This window comes from Phycodurus eques, chromosome 7 (assembly GCF_024500275.1).
Source record: "Phycodurus eques isolate BA_2022a chromosome 7, UOR_Pequ_1.1, whole genome shotgun sequence".
NCBI lineage: Eukaryota > Metazoa > Chordata > Actinopteri > Syngnathiformes > Syngnathidae > Phycodurus > Phycodurus eques.
Window position 1 is genome coordinate 2,105,973 of NC_084531.1, and position 20,458 is coordinate 2,126,430.

The following is a 20,458-nucleotide window of genomic DNA, read 5'->3' on the forward strand; positions in this document are numbered from 1 at the left end:
CCCCTGTGGAGGATTTTCACTGTCTCCCACAAACTTCAAACTGCAGCAATAAAATAGCCAATTACAGCGCTTCATTCCTGCGTTGACCCAGACTTGAAAAACGGTTGCTGCGTCCACAACGCAGAGTACTAACCACTATACAATCAGTATAGTTTGGTGGAACCTGGAACGGAAGTTGTCTATCTGAAGCTGTTGGCAGCAAGGCTGAGGACAAAACCTGCAGGATCCTTAGGCAGCACTACAGTGAAAGAATGTGAAAGGCATGATCGGCATTAAACTGTCGATCAAGTGAATCATCTCAACATTTTACTGTAATCAACATTTAATACATATTACCATTTCAACCACTTTTATGCTCACATCTTGTGTGGTGATGAAATGCTCACGTCACTCTGCAGTTTATCATATTTTTTTTATTTTATAAAATAAATATTGAAGCCATAATTTTTAACAATTAGACAGAATAGAGTAGTGTTTATGTTTTGCAATTTAACATTATGCAGAATCATTTTCATCCCATGAGATAATACAGGTAAACTGCAACAACTGTCCCTTCTAATGTCCATCCATCCATTGTCAACACCGCTTATCCTGGTTAGGGTCGCGGGGCGCTGGAGCCTATCCCAGCTGACTTCGGGCAAAAGGCGGACTACCCTGAACTGGTCGCCAGTCAGTCGCAGGGCACATATAGACACGGACAACCATTCGCACTCACATTCACACCGTCACTGAGTGGGAACTGATCCCACGCTGCCCACACCAAAGTCAGGCGAGTGTACCACTACACCATCAGTGACTTCCCTTCTAATGTTCTTGACATAATTTTAAATATATATAAATTCAGACAAAATTGGACAAATTGTTCTGGAAGTGAATTTTTATAAGTTGGCATCTTCCGAGACCCGATTGGTTTGTATGCGATCCATCCAGGGACGTATTCGGCCCAGAATTTAGATGGAGAGGCCACGGGTGGACACAACCAAAGAACACATTTTTTGTTCTTCCTGTTTCATTCTCTTCTTTCTCACCCAATAAGACCACCACATCTTCCTCCTCCTCCTTGTTCTCCAAGACAAGCACCACCTCTTCACTGCCACCATGGGGTCACCTAGTCCCGCAATAACCCCTCTGCTTGTGACCTCAACCCCTGATGCTGCTGCTTGTCATAACAAAACAATAACAACCATAACAAGAGTTATGTTCATAATACACAAAGGCAATCCATGTAAGAAAATGCAATATATTACACACACACACACACACACACTTAGAGAGTTTACACTTTCTTTTGGCAAAGTAATACCGCTCATTTGATCACATATCAAATAATATGTATCCCTGAATTGCTTAAAGTGTAAATAACAGTCAGGCCACAGAGACAACAAGTCGCTAGCTGGCATTGCTGATGCATTCCCGTGAAATGAAGTGGGCAAAAGACTCCTCATTAGAATAGTGGAGAGTATCTCCGCCTGTCATGTGGAAGACTGGGGTTTGATTACATGAAGGGGAGTTGACATCAGGTGGTCTTTCGCTTTTCGTGGGGCTCTTCTTTGTGGGTGTGCGACACCATAGGGCGAAGGCTCATGTTTCCATATCCACTACCAAAACAGCAATAGAAACATCTGCAACTTACCGAGAGTTGTTTTCTCAAGTTAGAAGTGGGCTGAAATATCCAAGTTTTGGCAGTCACAATTTAAGAGCTGCATGACAAAGCTGTTGTTTTTTTGGAGTCTGTCAAGTAAACACACTTGCGCGGCTGTTTCCCCCCACCCCCCAAAAAATGAGTCATTTTGATTGGATCACGAAGGCTACTGTGCGGTCATGTGACTGCCTTGAGTCATCATCTGATTGGTGAATTGGAGTCAAATGACACTCGTGATCACGTTGGATAGGAGCAAAAACGCCCTATGAGGAAGTTGAAGATGGACTCTAAAAATAGACACGCACACGCAGGAATGGATAAATAAAGGTAGCGAACGGCATGTCGATCATTGTAACGGAGTAAAAGTATCGATCCTTCTTCACATAAATACTCAAATAGTTGAGTATGTATGTGAAGTAGTCAATTTCTTGTCTATGTGGAATAATATGATAAGGCGATTAAACATTGATATGGTTTTACAATCATAATGGCCCTGAGGAAAACCGTATCTAGTTTGACACCACTGCCTGATGGAAACAGCACAATATATACATTTTCCATTCCTTCAAGATAATGAGCACGGCCAGTTAGCGAAGTATAATAATAGATCCGTGACGAATATTTTATAAAACATACGTTGCATCCCCCACCCTCTCCTACCTGCTCGCTTCAGACAACAGAGGTTGACTAATGTTTTTTTATAGTCCTCACCGGTAATATCCTCACTACTCGGTACACACACGGGCTTGATTGTCCTTGCCAGGAGCTCAACAGCAATTAGTGAGCCATTACTTCCCTCAGTACGGTACTCCTTTCATGGAACAATATGTGGGCACCCCATGGGTTGTTTCTGGTCGAAATCTTGCAGTATTTTGGAATGCAGTACGGCATTATCACTGTCCGTACCTCTTGGATGTTGAACAAACTTCTCGTCTGCCAGGCAGGAGTCAACACAAATCATGTGCCTTCCGGTGGATGGTGCAAAATGGATGCGAACTGTATGTCGAAAACGTTGCTGTAAAAGTAAAATAAATCAATATGGTGGTCTATTTGTCAGCTCTTATGGGTTTAGGCCAGCTGAACTAATTAATTACTACCTATGAAGCCATAATTTTAAGGACAGTGTCCCTTTAAGGCTTAAAGAAAAAAATGTATGTGGAAATTCTTTCCATTATTTTTTTTTTTTTAAAGTTTGTGGAGTTGTTTTTTTTCCAGTGGCACAATCCTTTCTTCACGTCATGTATTTTCTTAATTTCCCACATTTTCTCTTCATTTAAATAATCTCTTTTGCTACGAGAAAGACACCTAACCCCACATTGTTTTTATTTACACATTAATCGAAACTTTTGTGAAAGTAATCCCGCTCATTTGTTCACGTCAAATAATATGTATCCCTGAATTGCTTAAACTGTAAATCAGTCGAGTCGCGAGCTGGCATTGCTGATGCATTCCGGTGAAATGAAGTGGGCAAAAGACTCCTCATTAGAAGAGTGGAGAGTATCTCCACCTGTCATGTGGAAGACTGGGGTTTGATTACACGAAGGGGAGTTGACTTCATTTGGTCTTTAGCTTTTGGTGGGACTCTCTTTGCGGGAAAACAAAAAAGTCCATCAGCCTTGTTTCCAAAGAGGGACCATACGTGTGTTCGGCGAACATAACAACCACTGCACGACTGAAATTGTTACGCTCGTGCGATCTGTCAGCAGGACCAGCAAACCGCATTGCTCGCTGGCATTGGCGTTCAGGTGCATTGAGATGTGCTTGACACTCAGTGACCATTGGGCAACAGACTCCTCGTTAGTATAGTGGACAGTATCTCCGCCTGTCACGCGGAAGACCGGGGTTCGATTCCCCGACGGGGAGTTGGTTTCATGTGGTCTTTAGCTTTTGGTGGGGCTCTTCTTTGCGGGAAAACAAAAAAGCCCATCAGCCTCGTTTCCAAAGAGGGACCTTACGCGTGTTCGGCGAACATAACAACCACTGCACGACTGAAACTCTTACGCTCATGCTATCTGTTAGCAGGACCAGCAAACCGCATTGCAAGCTGGCATTGGCGTTCAGGTTCATTGAGATATGCTTGACACTCAGTGACCGTTGGGCAACAGACTCCTTGTTAGTATAGTGGACAGTATCTCCGCCTGTCACGCGGAAGACCGGGTTTAGATTCCCCGACGGGGACTTGGTTTCATATAGTCTTCAGCTTTTGGTGGGGCTCTTCTTTGCGGGAAAACAAAAAAGCCCATCAGCCTTGTTTGCAAAGAGGGACCTTACGCGTGTTCGGCGAACATAACAACCACTGCACGACTGAAACTGTTACGCTCATTCTATCTGTCAGCAGAACAAGCCAAATGCCTCGCAAGCTGGCATTACTGATGCGTTCAGGTTCATTGACGTGTGCTTGACACTCGGTGAAGGTAAGGTAAAAGACTCCTCATTAGTATAGTGGACAGTATCTCTGCCTGTCACGTGGATGACAGGGGTTCGATTCCCTGACGGGTGTTGAGTTCATTTGGTCTTTGGCTTTTCGTGGGGCTCTTCTTTGTGGGAAAACAAAAAATCCCATCAGCCTCGATTCCAAAGAGGGACCTTGCACGTGTTCGGCGAACATAACAACTAATTGTGTTTCGACACTACCAAAGCATCCCACTGCACCCCTCGTCAGTAACACTGCCTTGCGCATTTCCCACATCCTGTCCGGCCCTATTTTTGTCCTCTCTTGTCTAATTGCTTAGTTGTTGTATGTCCTCACCAGGTGCCCCGCTGTCCACAAATAAGAACACAATTTGAGGTTTGTAACGTTACTTGTGATCAAATATCTAGACTGTCTAACGATTTTCTTTGACTGGCAATGAGTCTTTCACATCTCTGTGGAGATATTTTGGCCCAGTCTTCCTTGCAGAATTGTTTGAATTCAGCAAAAATTGAGGGTTTTTAACCATGAACGCCTCTTTCTAAGGTCATGCCACTGCATTTCAATCTGATTCAAATTTGGACTTTGACAAGGCCACTCAAAAACCTTCATTTTGTCGTTTTAAGCCATTCAGAAGTTGATTGGGTGGTGTGTTTTGGATCGTTATCCTGCTGCAGCTGTTTTTGCTCAGTCTATTCCTGATTGTGGTGGCACGGTGGACGACTGGTTAGAGCGTCTGCCTCACAGTTCTGAGGACTGGGGTTCAATCCCAGGCCCCGCCTGTGTGGAGTTTGCATGTTCTCCCCACCGTGCCTGCGTGGGTTTTCTTTGGTCACTCTGGTTTCCTCCCACATCCCAAAAACATGCATGGTAGGTTAATCGACAACTTTAAATTGCCCGTAGGTGTGAATGTGAGTGCGAATGGTTGTTTGTATGTGCCCTGCGATTGGCTGGCAACCAGTTCAGGGTGTACCCCGCTTCCTGCTCGATGATTGCTGGGATAGGCTCCAGCATGCCCGCGACCCTAGTGAGGAGAAGCGGCTCAGAAAATGGAGGGATGGATATATGGGAGTCGACACACACCTGGTACCATTTCACTTTTTAACCAACAACACATGCATTGGACCCTCCAGAAACAACATTTGCTTTATTCACTTAAATGACTTCATGAAGAAGCTGTTTGCGGACCAGACTTAGTGATCATGTGTGTGCGTGCGACACCATAGGGCGAGGGCTAATGTTGCCATATCCATGACCAAAACAACAATAGAAACATCTACAACTTACCGCAAGTTGTTTTCTCAACTTAGAAGTGGGCTGAAATATCCCAGTTTTAGCAGTCACAATTTAAGAGCTGCATGACAAAGCTGTTGTTTTTTTTGGAGTCTGTAAAGTAAACATACTTGCGGGGCTGTTTCCTCCCCACGTCCCAAAAAATGAGTCATTTTGATTGGATCGCGAAGGCTACTACGCGGTCATGTGACTGCCTTGAGTCATCTGATTGGTGAATTGGAGTCAAATGACACTAGTGATCACGATGGATAGGCGCAACAGCGCCCTATGAGGAAGTAGAAGCTGGAGTCTAAAAATAGACACGCACACGCAGGAATGGATAAATAAAAGTAGCGAACGGCATGTCGATCATTGTAACGGAGTAAAAGTATCAAACCTTCTTCACATAAATACTCAAGTCAAAAGTGTGATGCATTTAAAGTACTCTGACAAGTACAGTTAATCTAAAATGTTTCTTGAGTAAATGTAACATAGTAAATATAGCACGTTACTACCCACCTCTGTGTAAAACAAAACACTTTCTGTCCAGTTCATGAATGGATACCACTTACAGCACTGGTGTCAAACTCAAGGCCCGGGGGCCAGATCCGGCCAGCCACATAATTTTATATGGCCCGCGAAAGCAAATCGTGTGTCTCAACTTCCATGATTCTTGCTAAAATCTGTTCCAAATTTTTGTAAAATATTCATACGTAATAAATAGTAATGAACTATTGTAAGCATGTTTTGCCTCCAAACCCCTTTTACAGTTCCTTGAACAATGGTTGAACAAACAATTATCCTTGACTTCTGATTTCAAAACTAGTTATCCATCAATTTGTTGTCTATGTGTAATAATATGATGAGGCGATTCAACATTGATATGATTTTACAATCATAATGGCCTTCTGAGGAAAACCGTATCTACAATGTGGTCCGCAACACCACTGCCTTACAGAAAGGCGTATTCCATTACGCCAAGATAATTAGGATGGCCAGTTAGTGAAGTATAATAATAGATCCACGACGAATATTTTATAAAACATACGTTGCTTCCCCCAACCCTCTCCTACATGCTAGCTTCCGACAACAGAGGTTGACTAATATTTTTTTATAGTCCTCACCGGTAATATCCTCACGACTCGGTACACACACGGGCTTGATTGTCCTTGCCAGGAGCTCAACAGCAATTAGTGAGCCATGTCATGGAACAATTATGTGTGGACCCCATGGGTTGTTTCTGGTCGAAATCTTGCAGTATTTTGGTATGCAGTATGGCATTATCACTCTCCGTACCCTCTTGGATGTTGAACGAACTTCTCGTCTGCCAGGCAGGAGTCAACACAAATAATGTCAATTCCGGTGGATGGTGCAAAATGGATGCGAACTGTATGTCGAAAACGTTGCTGTAAAAGTAAAATAAATCAATATGGTGGTCTATTTGTCAGCTCTTATGGGCTTTGGCCAGCTGAACTAATTAATTACTACCTATAAAGCCATACTTTTAAGGACGGTGTCTCTTTAAGCCTTAAAGAAAAACATTTGCGGAAATTATTTCCATGTTACTTTTTTTATTTTTTTTATTTCGTGGAGTTGTTTTTTTCCCAGTAGGACAATCTTTTCTTCACCTCATGTATTTTCTTAATTTCCCACATTTTCTCTTCATTTAAATAATCTCTTTTACTACGAGAAAGACCCCTAACCCCGTATTGTTTTTATTAACACATTAATAGAAACTACATATGGCACTGCCCTAACATCGCAAACATTCAGCCTGTTCTGCCCACACGGTTTGTTTGAACTTCCCCGTTATGACCGAACAGCCTCACGACAAACCTGTCTTACTCCCGAATGTGACAGATGATATTGAAGTAGACTGCTGATACAAGCTTGTTGACAAAAGAGAACTTTATTGGCAGAACTACAAATGCGGCAAGTAGCAGAGTTCCAGTCGACATTGGTGGCTCCGAAATCTGAAGGGACAACATGCCGTCTTCTAACGCCTACATGTTTATTCTGGATCACATATTTTCCATTTTACCCCAAAGAGACACAGTTTTCTCACAGTCTATTTCAATCAATCATTAGCTTGTTTGATATGCACATTACAAAAACATTGCACATTATTGCTACAAGTGTTTAAGCATGAGAGCGAATTTTCAACATTTGTTCACAGGAAGCCTTTAGGAAGGTACACAGAATGTAGATTTAAAATCAGCATTGGGAGATTCAGGTCACGAAGGGGGAAAAGGATGGAATAGGTGGCAATTCACAAAGTTACTGTTACACTATACGGGACTAAGGTATGTAGGGGAGAAGAAACAGAAAAAGGAAAGAGAGAAAATAAGAAAGTGGTTTGATAAAAAAGAGGAAGAAGGACAAATCAGAAAGACTGAGCCTTTGCTTCCTGAGTTACACCATCTAAAAGACAGACTAGTTGTAGAAATAAAACTTATAAAGAAAAACAAAAAAACGTCTGTCTTAAAGAAATCCGCAGTCAACTCTAAAATCGTTGAACAGTCTTCTTCTTCTTTTCCTTTCGGCTTGTCGCGTTAGGGGTCGCCACAGCGCGTCATCCTTTTCCATGTAAGCCTATCTCCTGCATCCTCCTCTCGAACACCAACTGCCCTCATGTCTTCCCTCACGACATCCATCAACCTTCTCTTTGGTCTTCCTCGAGCTGTCTTGCCTGGCAGCTCCATCTTCATCATCCTTCTACCAATATACTCACTATTTCTCCTCTGGTCGTGTCCAAACCATCAAAGTCTGCTCTCTCTTACTTTGTCTCCAAAAGATCCAACCTTGGCTGTCCCTCTGATGAGCTCATTTCTAATTTTATCCAACCTGGTCACTCCGAGAGCGAACCTCAACATCTTCATTTCTGCCACCTCCAACTCTGCTTCCTGTTGTCTCTTCAGTGCCACTGTCTCTAATCCGTACATCATGGCTGGTCTCACCACTGTTTTATAAACTTTGCCCTTCATCCGAGCAGAGACTCTTCTGTCACATAACACACCTGACACCTTCCTCCACCCGTTCCAACCTGCTTGGACCCGTTTCTTCACTTCCTGACCACACTCACCATTGCTCTGGACAGTTGACCCCAAGTATTTAAAGTCCTCCACCCTTGCTATCTCTTCTCCCTGTAACCTTCATTCTTCCCCCACCACCCCTCTCATTCATGCACATATATTCTGTTTTACTTCGGCTAATCTTCATTCCTCTTCTTTCCAGTGCATGCCTCCATCTTTCTAACTGTTCCTCCAGCTGCTCCCTGCTTTCACTGCAGATCACAATGTCATCTGCAAACATCATGGTCCACGGGGATTCCAGTCTAACCTCATCTGTCAGCCTATCCATCGTGATCACTTGTGTCATTTGACTCCAATTCACCAATCAGATGACTCAAGGCAGTCACATGACCGTGCAGTAGCCTTTGCGATCCAATCAAAATGACTCATTTTTTGGGGTGTGGGGAGGAAACAGCCCCGCAAGTATATTTACTTTACAGACTCCAAAAAAAAACAACAGCTTTGTCATGCAGCTCTTAAATTGTGACTGCTAAAACTGGGATATTTCAGCCCACTTCTAAGTTGAGAAAACAACTTGCGGTAAGTTGTAGATGTTTCTATTGTTGTTTTGGTCATGGATATGGCAACATTAGCCCTCGCCCTATGGTGTCGCACGCACACACATGATCACTAAGTCTGGTCCGCAAACAGCTTCTTCATGAAGTAATTTAAGTGAATAAAGCAAATGTTGTTTCTGGAGGGTCCAATGCATGTGTTGTTGGTTAAAAAGTGAAATGGTACCAGGTGTGTGTCGACTCCCACATATCCATCCCTCCATTTCCTGAGCCGCTTCTCCTCACTAGGGTTGCGGGCATGCTGGAGCCTATCCCAGCAATCATCGGGCAGGAGGCGGGGTACACCCTGAACTGGTTGCCAGCCAATCGCAGGGCACATACAAACAACCATTCGCACTCACATGCACACCTACGGGCAATTTAAAGTTGTCGATTAACCTACCATGCATGTTTTTGGGATGTGGGAGGAAACCAGAGTGACCAAAGAAAACCCACGCAGGTACGGGGAGAACATGCAAACTCCACACAGGCGGGGCCAGGGATTGAACCCCAGTCCTCAGAACTGTGAGGCAGACGCTCTAACCAGTCGTCCACCGTGCCACCACAATCAGGAATAGACTGAGCAAAAACGGCTGCAGCAGGATAACGATCCAAAACACACCACCCAATCAACTTCTGAATGGCTTAAAACGACAAAATGAAGGTTTTTGAGTGGCCTTGTCAAAGTCCAAATTTGAATCAGATTGAAATGCAGTGGCATGACCTTAGAAAGGGGCGTTCATGGTTGAAAACCCTCCATTTTTGCTGAATTCAAACAATTCTGCAAGGAAGACTGGGCCAAAATATCTCCACAGAGATGTGAAAGACTCATTGCCAGTCAAAGAAAATCGTTAGACAGTCTAGATATTTTATCACAAGTCACGTTACAAACCTCAAATTGTGTTCTTATTTGTGGACAGGGGGCCAGCTGGTGAGGACATACAACAACTAAGCAATTGGACAAGAGAGGACAGAAAAGGGCCGGACAGGATGTGGGAAATGCGCAAGGCGGTGTTACTGATGAGGGGTGCAGTGGGATGCTTTGGTAGTCTCTAAACACTATTAGTTGTTATGTTCGCCGAACACGTGCAAGCTCCCTCTTTGGAATCGAGGCTGATGGGATTTTTTGTTTTCCCACAAAGAAGAGCCCCACGAAAAGCCAAAGACCAAATGAACTCAACACCCGTCGGGGAATCGAACCCCTGTCTTCCGCATGACAGGCGGAGATACTGTCCACTATACTAACGAGGAGTCTTTTACCTTACCTTCACCGAGTGTCAAGCACACGTCAATGAACCTGAACGCATCAGTAATGCCAGCTCGCGAGGCAGTTGGCTTGTTCTGCTGACAGATAGCATGAGCGTAACAGTTTCAGTCGTGCAGTGGTTGTTATGTTCGCCGAACACGCGTAAGGTCCCTCTTTGGAAACAAGGCTGATGGGCTTTTTTGTTTTCCCGCAAAGGAGAGCCCCACCAAAAGCTGAAGACCATATGAAACCAAGTCCCCGTCGGGGAATCTAACCCCGGTCTTCCGCGCAACAGGCGGAGAAACTGTCCACTATACTAACGAGGAGTCTGTTGCCCAACGGTCACTGAGTGTCAAGCACATCTCAATGCACCTGAACGCCAATGCCAGCTTGCAATGCGGTTTGCTGGTCCTGCTAACAGATAGCATGATCATAAGAGTTTCAGTCGTGCAGTGGTTGTTATTGAAGGAACCTGTGTTTTAAAATCCCCTAATTTCCATGGTTCCAAGCGTGTTCGTTTTCGTGAAAGAACTTCGTTCACAACAATGTATAAAAAACAACCAATTTATTCCTGACAGAGGAGTCTATACATTTTGCAGAGCTCTGGGTTCGTAACTACCGTATCTTATCCTGAGCAGATACAGTAGTAGAACAAAACTATCTGACTCTCCCCCAGACTTATACAATGTTTCAAACAGGCAAGTGTGGAATCGCTGTCGTCTGATTGGTCCGTAATCTGACGTCATCGTTGTTCGGCCAAATGATGACTATCTGATCTGGGTCCAGACGTCGCCTGCATTCAATGTTTATAGTGGCTCCCCGCCGTTCCTTTCTTCTTTTGCCATCTGTCTCCAAATACCCCCTGAAGGGGGCCACATACCCCCCGATGGGGGCCTTCCTGCAATATACTCATATACTCCAATACACATTCTCTTCCAAACTAGTTAGAATTATATATTAGAATATAAAGTATTCTATATTCCCTTCAATCCCCCAAGTTGATCTTCTGATAATCAGAAGATCAACAACAGCAATACCTACTAACTATTTCACTACAATACTCATTATTCTATTCTTAGCACATCAAAACTAAACAATTTAAAGAGAGCTTATACCGGTATCGTTCAATGGAGCGAACGATTCCATGGCCACCCTGTCCTCGTCCAGGGACAGCAGCTGATATTGGCCGTAGGGGTCCTTACCCACAAAGGCCTTGAGGACAATTCTGAGAACCAGGTTCCTGAGACAAGGGATAATACAACATCCACAAATAGCAAGCACAGCCATGACAATTATGGTTGTTGTTGCCAACGTCAGTATGAGACCTCTCCATTTATCAAACATCCTGTTAAGAAGGCTGTAGAATGGGTTGTCCTCCACTCCAGACATTGATTTAAGTTTAACAGACATAGCTTGCAAACCTTTCATGGCTCTGGTGATCTTTCCTTTCGGCGCCGTATTATTGGGGATAATTGTACAGCAATGTCCTTTAATTCGAGAGCAGGCACCCCATTCTTCCGCTAACATACTATCCAGGACCAACCTATTTTGGAATGCCATGAGAGATGTAGCTGCTAGTTGCTCATGGATGCCCTCCGCTAGTTGGGAGGTGAAATTCACCAATCTTTGAATTTGGTAATGGTGGTAATTTATGAAATCAACATTTTTATTCGGAGTTACCCATATAAAAATACTCTCAAGACCTGCGGAAATTTGGCAGCGAGCTTTATACTCATCCGGGACACCTCTGGGAATTCCAATGGCATCCAGGTAGGTGGGGTCCTTACCTTCTTCCCAAGCATTTCCGCCCACATTGAAGCCACTGACCATACGGCGGAAACGGTTCAAGCTACCCCACCAGTCACACTGCCATGTGAAATCCGCCATTTGAGTGATCTCCTGCTCAGAGAGGGGCTTAATCACTGTGGGAGCTATCATAGAGACCAATGCACAAGTGCCTGTCCATTCCCCGGGCAGGAAGTCCCACAACAGACCATCTCCACACATCCACCACAAATCAGACCTCATCTTACTTAATCGGGCCGCATCCTAATAATCAATAAAAAGTGTGAATTTACAAAACTGTGGATCCAGGTGGCCAATTGATCGGGAAAGTTTTGTTATTGGGGCCTAAAGTTATCTTACTCTTATTTTGAAAGATGCAATCCAATTGAGGTTATTCATCGAAGCACAAACAAGACAGTCCTTTTGATAGATTTTGACTGCGTCCCTACCTTCCACAGTAATTTCCTTAACCCAAAAATAACCTATATTATTTCATTATTCAGGTCATATCCAGTCACTTTGGAGGTTCGAAAAACCACTGGATCTGCATTTTTTTTTTTTTATAGTACTTTCGCAGATTTTCTCATTTATCGGACAAGATGAACTTTGTGTCGGACGTAGCCAATTGATAATAATCTGTCCTAGGGGATCGGCCCCTGAGACATCTATACCCAAGGTCAACAGTACGGGATGTCTGTCCCCCGGGGTAACCGAGTGCATACTACCTCTTTCCAATTTGATCCTGTCCTTCCACCGCCAATTTCTATTCTTCGTCGGCTCCCAGTATCCCGGTTTCGAGTGGATAATCACCTGCTTGCAACTGTAACACAAATCCACCTGCTGGTACGCTTTGAACCTATGGTTCACCGGATATCGGCCAGCTCCCGCATGTCCTGTACTCAAAGCGCACAAGTAAATATCGTATCCCGCCGGGTTGCCCCAGCGTGCACAATTTACCACCTTACACAATTCAAATTGGTATACCGTCTTTTCCCCCAATGTGTAATTCTAGGACCCCTGTTGGCTTCACGGCCCTCTTTGTTACTCGTTCTCCTTGTATTGAAGGCATTCCAAAATAGATTCCTGTAACTATAATCAGGGAGATCACCAGAGTCATGATTATAACCTTCTTTGACCACACATACAGGATGTACATATTTCCCCCTATGTTAAATGACTAATTTAACACCAAAACACAGTATCCACACACAACCCCATACACAAACCAGCAGGTCGTCTCCTTCCGTCGGAGAGGCCCCTGACCAGACCTGCAAACAAATCCTTATATAAATTAATCACTACTCTGCAAAAGATACCTGTGCCAATTGACTACATAATTCCTGTATACATACTCCAGAGAAGGGACAAGTCGGCAATTGTCACCCAACATTGATATTATTCCCCAACCAATTGTTAATTTGTCTCACAAAAGTGTAAATGTCATTCAACCAAGAATCACATAAAATCAGCGTTAAGTCAGCACACCAACATCCTGCAATACAACAATAACACTATCAAGCTCCATCCTCCTGGGCGTCCTGTAAAATAATGTTATTTCAACAAATCAGTCATTCAAGTCTGTAGACCGCATTCTCTCGTCAGTCACCCGGTCCCTTGGTAACTAAAGGTCTATAGTCTCTTTCACGTGATCATATCCTTCACTACTCCTGTCAGCCAGCTCAGTAGTGCTCCATTTCTGCTTTTAATTAAGACGACACAAACACTAAACACAAAACATAAACAATTAACATGACATGACAAGCGAGACTTCACAGACAATAACATTAACCTGGACCCAGGAGTGAATGTCCTCTCACACACAGACAAAACTGAATACAGCACACTTATTGGTTGAACCATAACACCTAAACCACTACAGACCAGGCTTCTATCCATATCATTAATTAAACGATCCTATTGTAAATCTCCCTGGCCTTTGCAATACCATAAACCCGTAAAACTCACACACGCCTGTCATAAAGCTGCCCCCATCCCCCAGCTGAGGACGCCTGTGTCCTGTCATAAACCATTTGGTGCACCCTCACTTCAAGTGCTCTTTTAAGCACTCATCCATTTTCTGAGCCGCTTCTCCTCACTAGGGTCACGGGCGGGCTGGAGCCTATCCCAGTTGTCGTCGGGCAGGAGGCAGGGTACACCCTGAACTGGTTGCCAGCCAATCGCAGGGCACATACAAACAAACAACCATACACACTCACATTCACACCTACAGGTAATTTAGAGTCTCCAATTAATGCATGTTTTTGGGATGTGGGAGGAAACCGGAGTGCCCGGAGAAAACCCACGCAGGCACGGGGAGAACATGCAAACTCCACACAGGCGGGGCCGGGGATTGAACCCGGGTCCTCAGAACTGTGAGGCTGACGCTCTAACCAGTCGTACACCGTGCCGCCACTCTCTAAGCAATATATCAAATCCCATTCACCAGCTCAGATAGCAACTTGGACGTCATTTATTCAAACTCCAAAGCGTTTTCTTACACCAAAAACCTCCCGTACTGTTTTCAGGCTTTTATCCCAGGCACGCAGAGCCGCTGTGGTCCGCTCTGCTGACCCGGAAATAGAAAGTCACGATGCTACTCTGGCTTGATCCCATCCGCCGGGTACACGCCTAAATTTATCTATTATTTAATTTATCTTCCAGAATATCATATGCATACCTATTTATACATACAATATATATTCCTTATTTATTTAGTTAATAAATATAATGGGTACCCTTTGAAGCGCTTTATAACTTTTTACATATATAGTCATATAATTTCATTCATCAAAGTTCTAAGGTTTACTTTATATTGTGTACACAATTTATAAAACGTATCGCACCGAATATTTATACCATTCACACTTAGTCCACGTTTTTTTTTACAATAGAGGCCTGCGCAGGACATGTTTGGGACAAGTAGAATCACTTGTCCGATCTGATGACTAGTGGAAACTCATACGTCGAAATATAATGGTTAACCAGCGCTTTGTCGACAGACGGCACGTTTTCTTTTGCACAAGGATAGCCTTTGGGCCATCCAGAAAAAGTGCCGACAATTATTAATAAGTACCTTATGCTTTGGACTGGGACCCCCATTGTCGGTTCGGTCCATTACCACCACATAAATTCGGGCCTCGGCCCATCTCAGTGTGTCAATTCCCTCTTCGTTGTAGGGCAAACACTGAAATCTTGACATATATCACAAAAAAAACACAAAAATATTTTACCTTACACAGAAGATCAGGGTGCCACCAAAAGCGCAGCTTGTTCAGCATTGACACATAACTTTCGCTTGTCTTCCTTTGACGCCGCCTCCTTCATCATCCATTCGATAGCCTGCTATTTCTTTCGCCGCTGCGCCGTTCCCCCGGGCTACCAGAGTGCCCGCTTTCACCTGTCCTGGACACTTGACCACAGCCACCTCCACTGGCCTATCAATAGCCTCACTCAGTCGTTGAATCAGCTCTGCGTGGGCCACTGGGTCACCAGTGGACGTAACAAAACCCTGTCGCCTCCATGCAGCCAGATCAACAAACAAACATCCTACCACATACGCCGAATCAGAATAAATCGTAACACACTGACCTTCAGATAACTCTAGTGCCCTGCACCTGGCCAGCAGTTCTGCAGCTTGAGCGGAGGGTTTCATAACATCATTTATGGACCAAAGCGTTGGGATGTCAGAATTTGGGTTTCAGCAATATCTTCTATGGCCTCTTGTTTACAAGGATACTACGGCACGTTAACAAAAGCAGTCGGGTTTACCTCGAATGTTACCGGAGTCACGGATGTACACAGACCCCTCGGACCACAGTGAGTCCGGCAGCGAGCTCAACAGCTGTGCGGCGTCCTCATGGTCCGAGAGTTCTCTGCCATGGAATCGCGATAAAGTCACATGCTGCAACACCCCTCCGTCCACCATGGTACCTTGAATACAAAAACATTCAGTACTTGGAGAGTACAACACATTGGGTATTTGATCTTGTTGCCAATCGCTTGCCAAATGGCATTTTCTCACCATGGGTCCCAGTTCTCTGGCTTCATGACCTAATGCTAGTGCAAGTGATATGTGTGGAAAAGATGTCAAGTTCATCATAAACCACTCACTCTGCTCTGGTGCCAAGGTGGACGCAGCCACCACACCTTGTTTCCCTATGTAAATTCCTGTACTATTGAGCCTCCAATTTTCTTCCTGTATCGACTCAAAAGCTTCCCTATAAACCAAATCGTCATTTTTATCATAAAACAGTGTGAGATGGAGAGGGTCACTTGGAGGACGATAGGGGGCAAGAGAGTCGATCCAGGGCTTCCACCGCAGGAAGGCCGAGTAAACTCCGCCTCCCTCCTTTGTTTCAGGTTTTAGTCGGGCGCAATATATGTCAGCAGTTGCTTCCGGAAGTTCATGTTGTATCATGTTCCATCCGGAGGACAACTTCTGTCCACAGTTCATCATGGTCCCATCGGGAACCGTATCGTCAGTCCATCCGGCCTACAAAGGATGGTAGCCCTGGTCTTGATAAGCAGATCTCTGCCCATCAGGTTCACTGGAGCCCTTTTTTCATGAGGTCAAACTCATGTTCATGTGTCTGTCCAGCAATTTCAGTCTTTAATGGTGTCGTAATCGGCAGACTCATGGGCACCCCTGCACAGCTCATTCAGGTGGTTGTCTTCCCTTAGCGGGGTTCAGAGGCTCTGTCTTTCCTCCGTCCCCTGGCTCCGGGCTCATTGGGCATTCGGACCAGTCCTCATTGCAGTAGTACTGGCGAGATGGCTCTTGTTGCTGTGGAGCCTGCTGCGGATGCTGTTGCCGGGCCACGCCCAACTCTCCCTCGTGAAGCTTTGTAGCCTCCTCTTTGAGGTGTGGCCTCTCCGGGTTCCACTGGAGGTCGTTGTTGAATCATTGGGTAAACAGCACATTGGCAATCCCAGTGTCCCTACTGACCTCAATTGAAGCACGCTTGGTCCGTTGGAGGTCGGCAAGGGCTTCCCCTGCCTCCGTTGGTGTACTCTGTCACGACTCCCGCCTCGTCTCCTCGTTGACCCCTGCGCCATCCACATCTTTTTCTCTGCTTCCATTTTAATTTATTTATTTATTATTATTTTTTTATGGCCACTTTACGGGCCTGGGCCAATTGTAGCTTCAAAAGTTGTTCCTGCATGTCCTTTACCTCATCTGATGATTTGTGTTTTCTGTTGACAAAAGGTTTCAAATGGTGTGACATATGACAGTTAAAGAAGCTATCTCCCCCTTTCATGAGGTCAGGGTCTTTAAAAAGTTCAGTCCTAACTTCAACCGGCAAGGTGTCAATTAAAGCTATTCAATAAATAACATTTGCCTCCCTTAAACGGGAGGGATGTGACCCGGTCTCATCTGTCCAAATATTTTTGAAGTGAGAACTGGGATCCATGAGAGGTTTGTAGTCCAGAAGCTTCGGCACCGTTGGGGAAGAGGACGGGAACATGTCGCGGATGACTGCAAACACTATAGGAGCAAAAGGGGCAAATAAAATTTCAGGTTCGACATTATTCAGACCCGACCGTGTCAAAATATCATCCGATTGGTGAACCGAAATGCAACAGGCGCGTATCAGTCTCACTATGTCACCACACGCCAGGCTCATGCCGTCCGTCAACCTTTTCAGCCCCTGGATCCAAATTACACCAACAGCAGCTAGTCCGGGAAGCCGCTTCTGTAAAGACTCAACATTTTTAAAGACAATTTTTATATTTACCCACCTTTTTGAATGCGGTGACGTCACTGGGCCCGTTTTCGGAAAGGTCTGTAAATTGTATTTAGCGGGGGAATTTGTCGCTCTTTTTTTTCTGAACAGCTGTAACAGCTGCCATGGCAGTGCATGCTAGTGCATGCTTTATAAACTTCTGAGAGATTTGTTTTCCTTTGCGGGAAAGGCTTCACTATTTGCTAAACAAACTCCGGCCTTACAAGGGTGATCTCGAGTGTTGATATTCTTTCTTTTTTTTTTTTTTTTATTGCTGCTTCTAATTAATTGTATTGAAGGACTTTTCCGTCTGTTATTTGAAATTCTTGGAACAGTTCATCAAATGTCCCAAAAATGTTATCGTGAAATAGTTGTTGTAGGTGGTCAATTCCAGGTTGTTCCCATGTGCTAAAATAAAGATATATATTGTTAATTTTGAAATCTAGATTGTGCCACATTGGGGAGAGCATACTGGGAGCTAATTGAGCTCCTGTAGCTTCTAGACTTTTCCACCAAGCCGTTAAGGTGGATGCGATTAATGGGTTCTTGAAACATTTATGGAGTTTAAGACTTAAATAACTAATAAATGGGAGTTTTGAGAGTTTGATATTGTTTCAGTCTATTTGTTCCAATTCTAGCCAAGAATGATGCTCCTCATTGTGATGCATCCAGTTGATGAGGTATTGTAATTGGTTCGGTAAATAATAGTGTTTAAAGTTGGGAGCATTTATGCCTCCCTCCTGTTTACTTTTCTGAAGAGTGGATAAACTAATTCTATTTTTCTTATTTTGTGAATAAGAATTTATTACGGCAGAATGTAATGTTTGGAATCTTTTAAATCTGGTCTTAAATAGAATCATTGAGAGTTAATAATTTATTTGAGGTAAGGTTTTCATTTTCATTGTGGCTATTCTTCCCAGTCATGATGAAGGCAAGTTATTCCATCGTATTAAATCAGATTTTTTTCCAGAAGTGGTGTGTAATTTAATCTGCCTCACAGTTCTGAGGACCGGGGTTCAATCCCCGGCCCCGCCTGTGTGGAGTTTGCATGTTCTCCCTGTGCCTGTGTGGGTTTTCTCTGGGCACTCCGGTTTCCTCCCACATCCCAAAAACCTGCATGGTAAGTTAATTGACAACTCTAAATTGCCCGTAGGTGTGAATGTGAGTGCGAATGGTTGTTTGTTTGTATGTGCCCTGTGATTGGCTGGCAACCAGTTCAGGGTGTACCCTGCCTCCTGCCCGATGACAGCTGAGATAGGCTCCAGCACGCCCACGACCCTAGTGAGGAGAAGCGGCTCAGAAAATGGATGGATAGCTCTGTGAGTTTTGGTGAAATATTAATACCTAAATGTTTCCTATAGGAATGGGGTAATCTAGGATTTGAGCTGCAGAATTCCATGACTTTACTGTTATTGGGAGCATTATTGATTTTGTCCAGTTGATAGAGTAATCTGATATTTGTGAAAATGGTTTAATTACATTGAAGACTGCCTGAAGAGATGACTTGGGTCACTGTCAATAAAGAAAGAATATCATCAGCATACAAATTTATTTTGTGTTCTGTCACTGGCGAGCAGATACCTTTAATATTAACATTCTGACGTATAGCGGTAGCAAGAGGTTCGATGAATATTGCAAATTGGTGAAAGTGGACACCTTTGTCTGGTTCTTTGTAGAGTAAATCTTTGTGATGTGATCTTATCCGTCATGACTGTCACTTTTGGCGAGTTGTATAAAGTTGCTATCCAATGTATAAATGAGTCTCCAAAGCCAAATTTGTAAAGTACTGCAAACAGGAAAGCCCAGTTAACTTTATCGAAAGCTTTCTCTGCATCAAGTGACATGATGATTGCTTTTAGAGTTTTACGCTGTGACATGCTTATCAAATTTACCACCGGCGCCGTCAACCTGCGGGGCGCCGTTGGAAATTCAGCTACTGTGGGTCGAAGTCAAAGAAGAAGAGGAGGTGGAAAGCGGGTTCTTCGGCAGAAAGAGAAGAGGAAAACACAAAGCCTTGAACTGAATGTGGGGACTTTGAATGTTGGTTGTTGGTTGACATGATGATAAGGAGAAAGGTTGATATATTGTGTGTCCAGGAGACCAGGTGGAAAGGCAGTAAGGCGAGAAGTTTCAGGGCAGGGTTTAAATTATTTTACCATGGTGTAGATGGGAAGAGAAATGGAGTCGGGGTTATTTTAAAAGAAGAGTTGGCTCAGAATGACTTGGAGGTGAAAAGAGTATCAGATCGAGTGATGAGGCTGAAACTTGAAATTGTTATGTGTAATGTGATGAGGTAAGATGTGACCGAGAGGTGAAAGAGAAATTCTGGAAGGAGCTAGACGAAGTAGTTCTGAGCGTCCCAGACAGAGAGAGAGTCGTAATTGGTGCAGATTGTAATGGACATGTTGGTGAAGGAAATAGGGGTGATGAAGAAGTGATGGGTAAGTACGGCATCCAGGAAAGGTACTTGGAGGGACAGATGGTGGTAGTGCAGCAGATGGTGTTGTGCAGCTTTTCGGGAAGAGGTGAGACACGCTCTCGGTGGACGGGAGGAGCTTCCAGAAGACTGAACCACTGCAGCCAAGGTGATCAGAGAGGCAGTCAGAAGAGTACTTGGTGTATCTTCTGGCACGAAAGGAGAAAATGAGACTTGGTGGTGGAACCATACAGTACAGGAAATCATACAAGGAAAAATGTTAGCTAAGAAGAAGTGGGACACTGAGAGGACCGAGGAGAGGCGAAAGGAATACATTGA

At 44.1% G+C, this 20,458-nt stretch overlaps 1 non-coding gene across 1 annotated transcript; it reads left to right on the forward strand.

Moving 5' to 3' along the window:
- Nucleotides 1–3,433: 3,433 nt before the first annotated feature.
- On the forward strand, nt 3,434–3,505 carry trnad-guc (transfer RNA aspartic acid (anticodon GUC)). The gene has a single exon. It is a non-coding gene; the product is annotated as a tRNA-Asp (tRNA).
- Nucleotides 3,506–20,458: the final 16,953 nt, after the last annotated feature.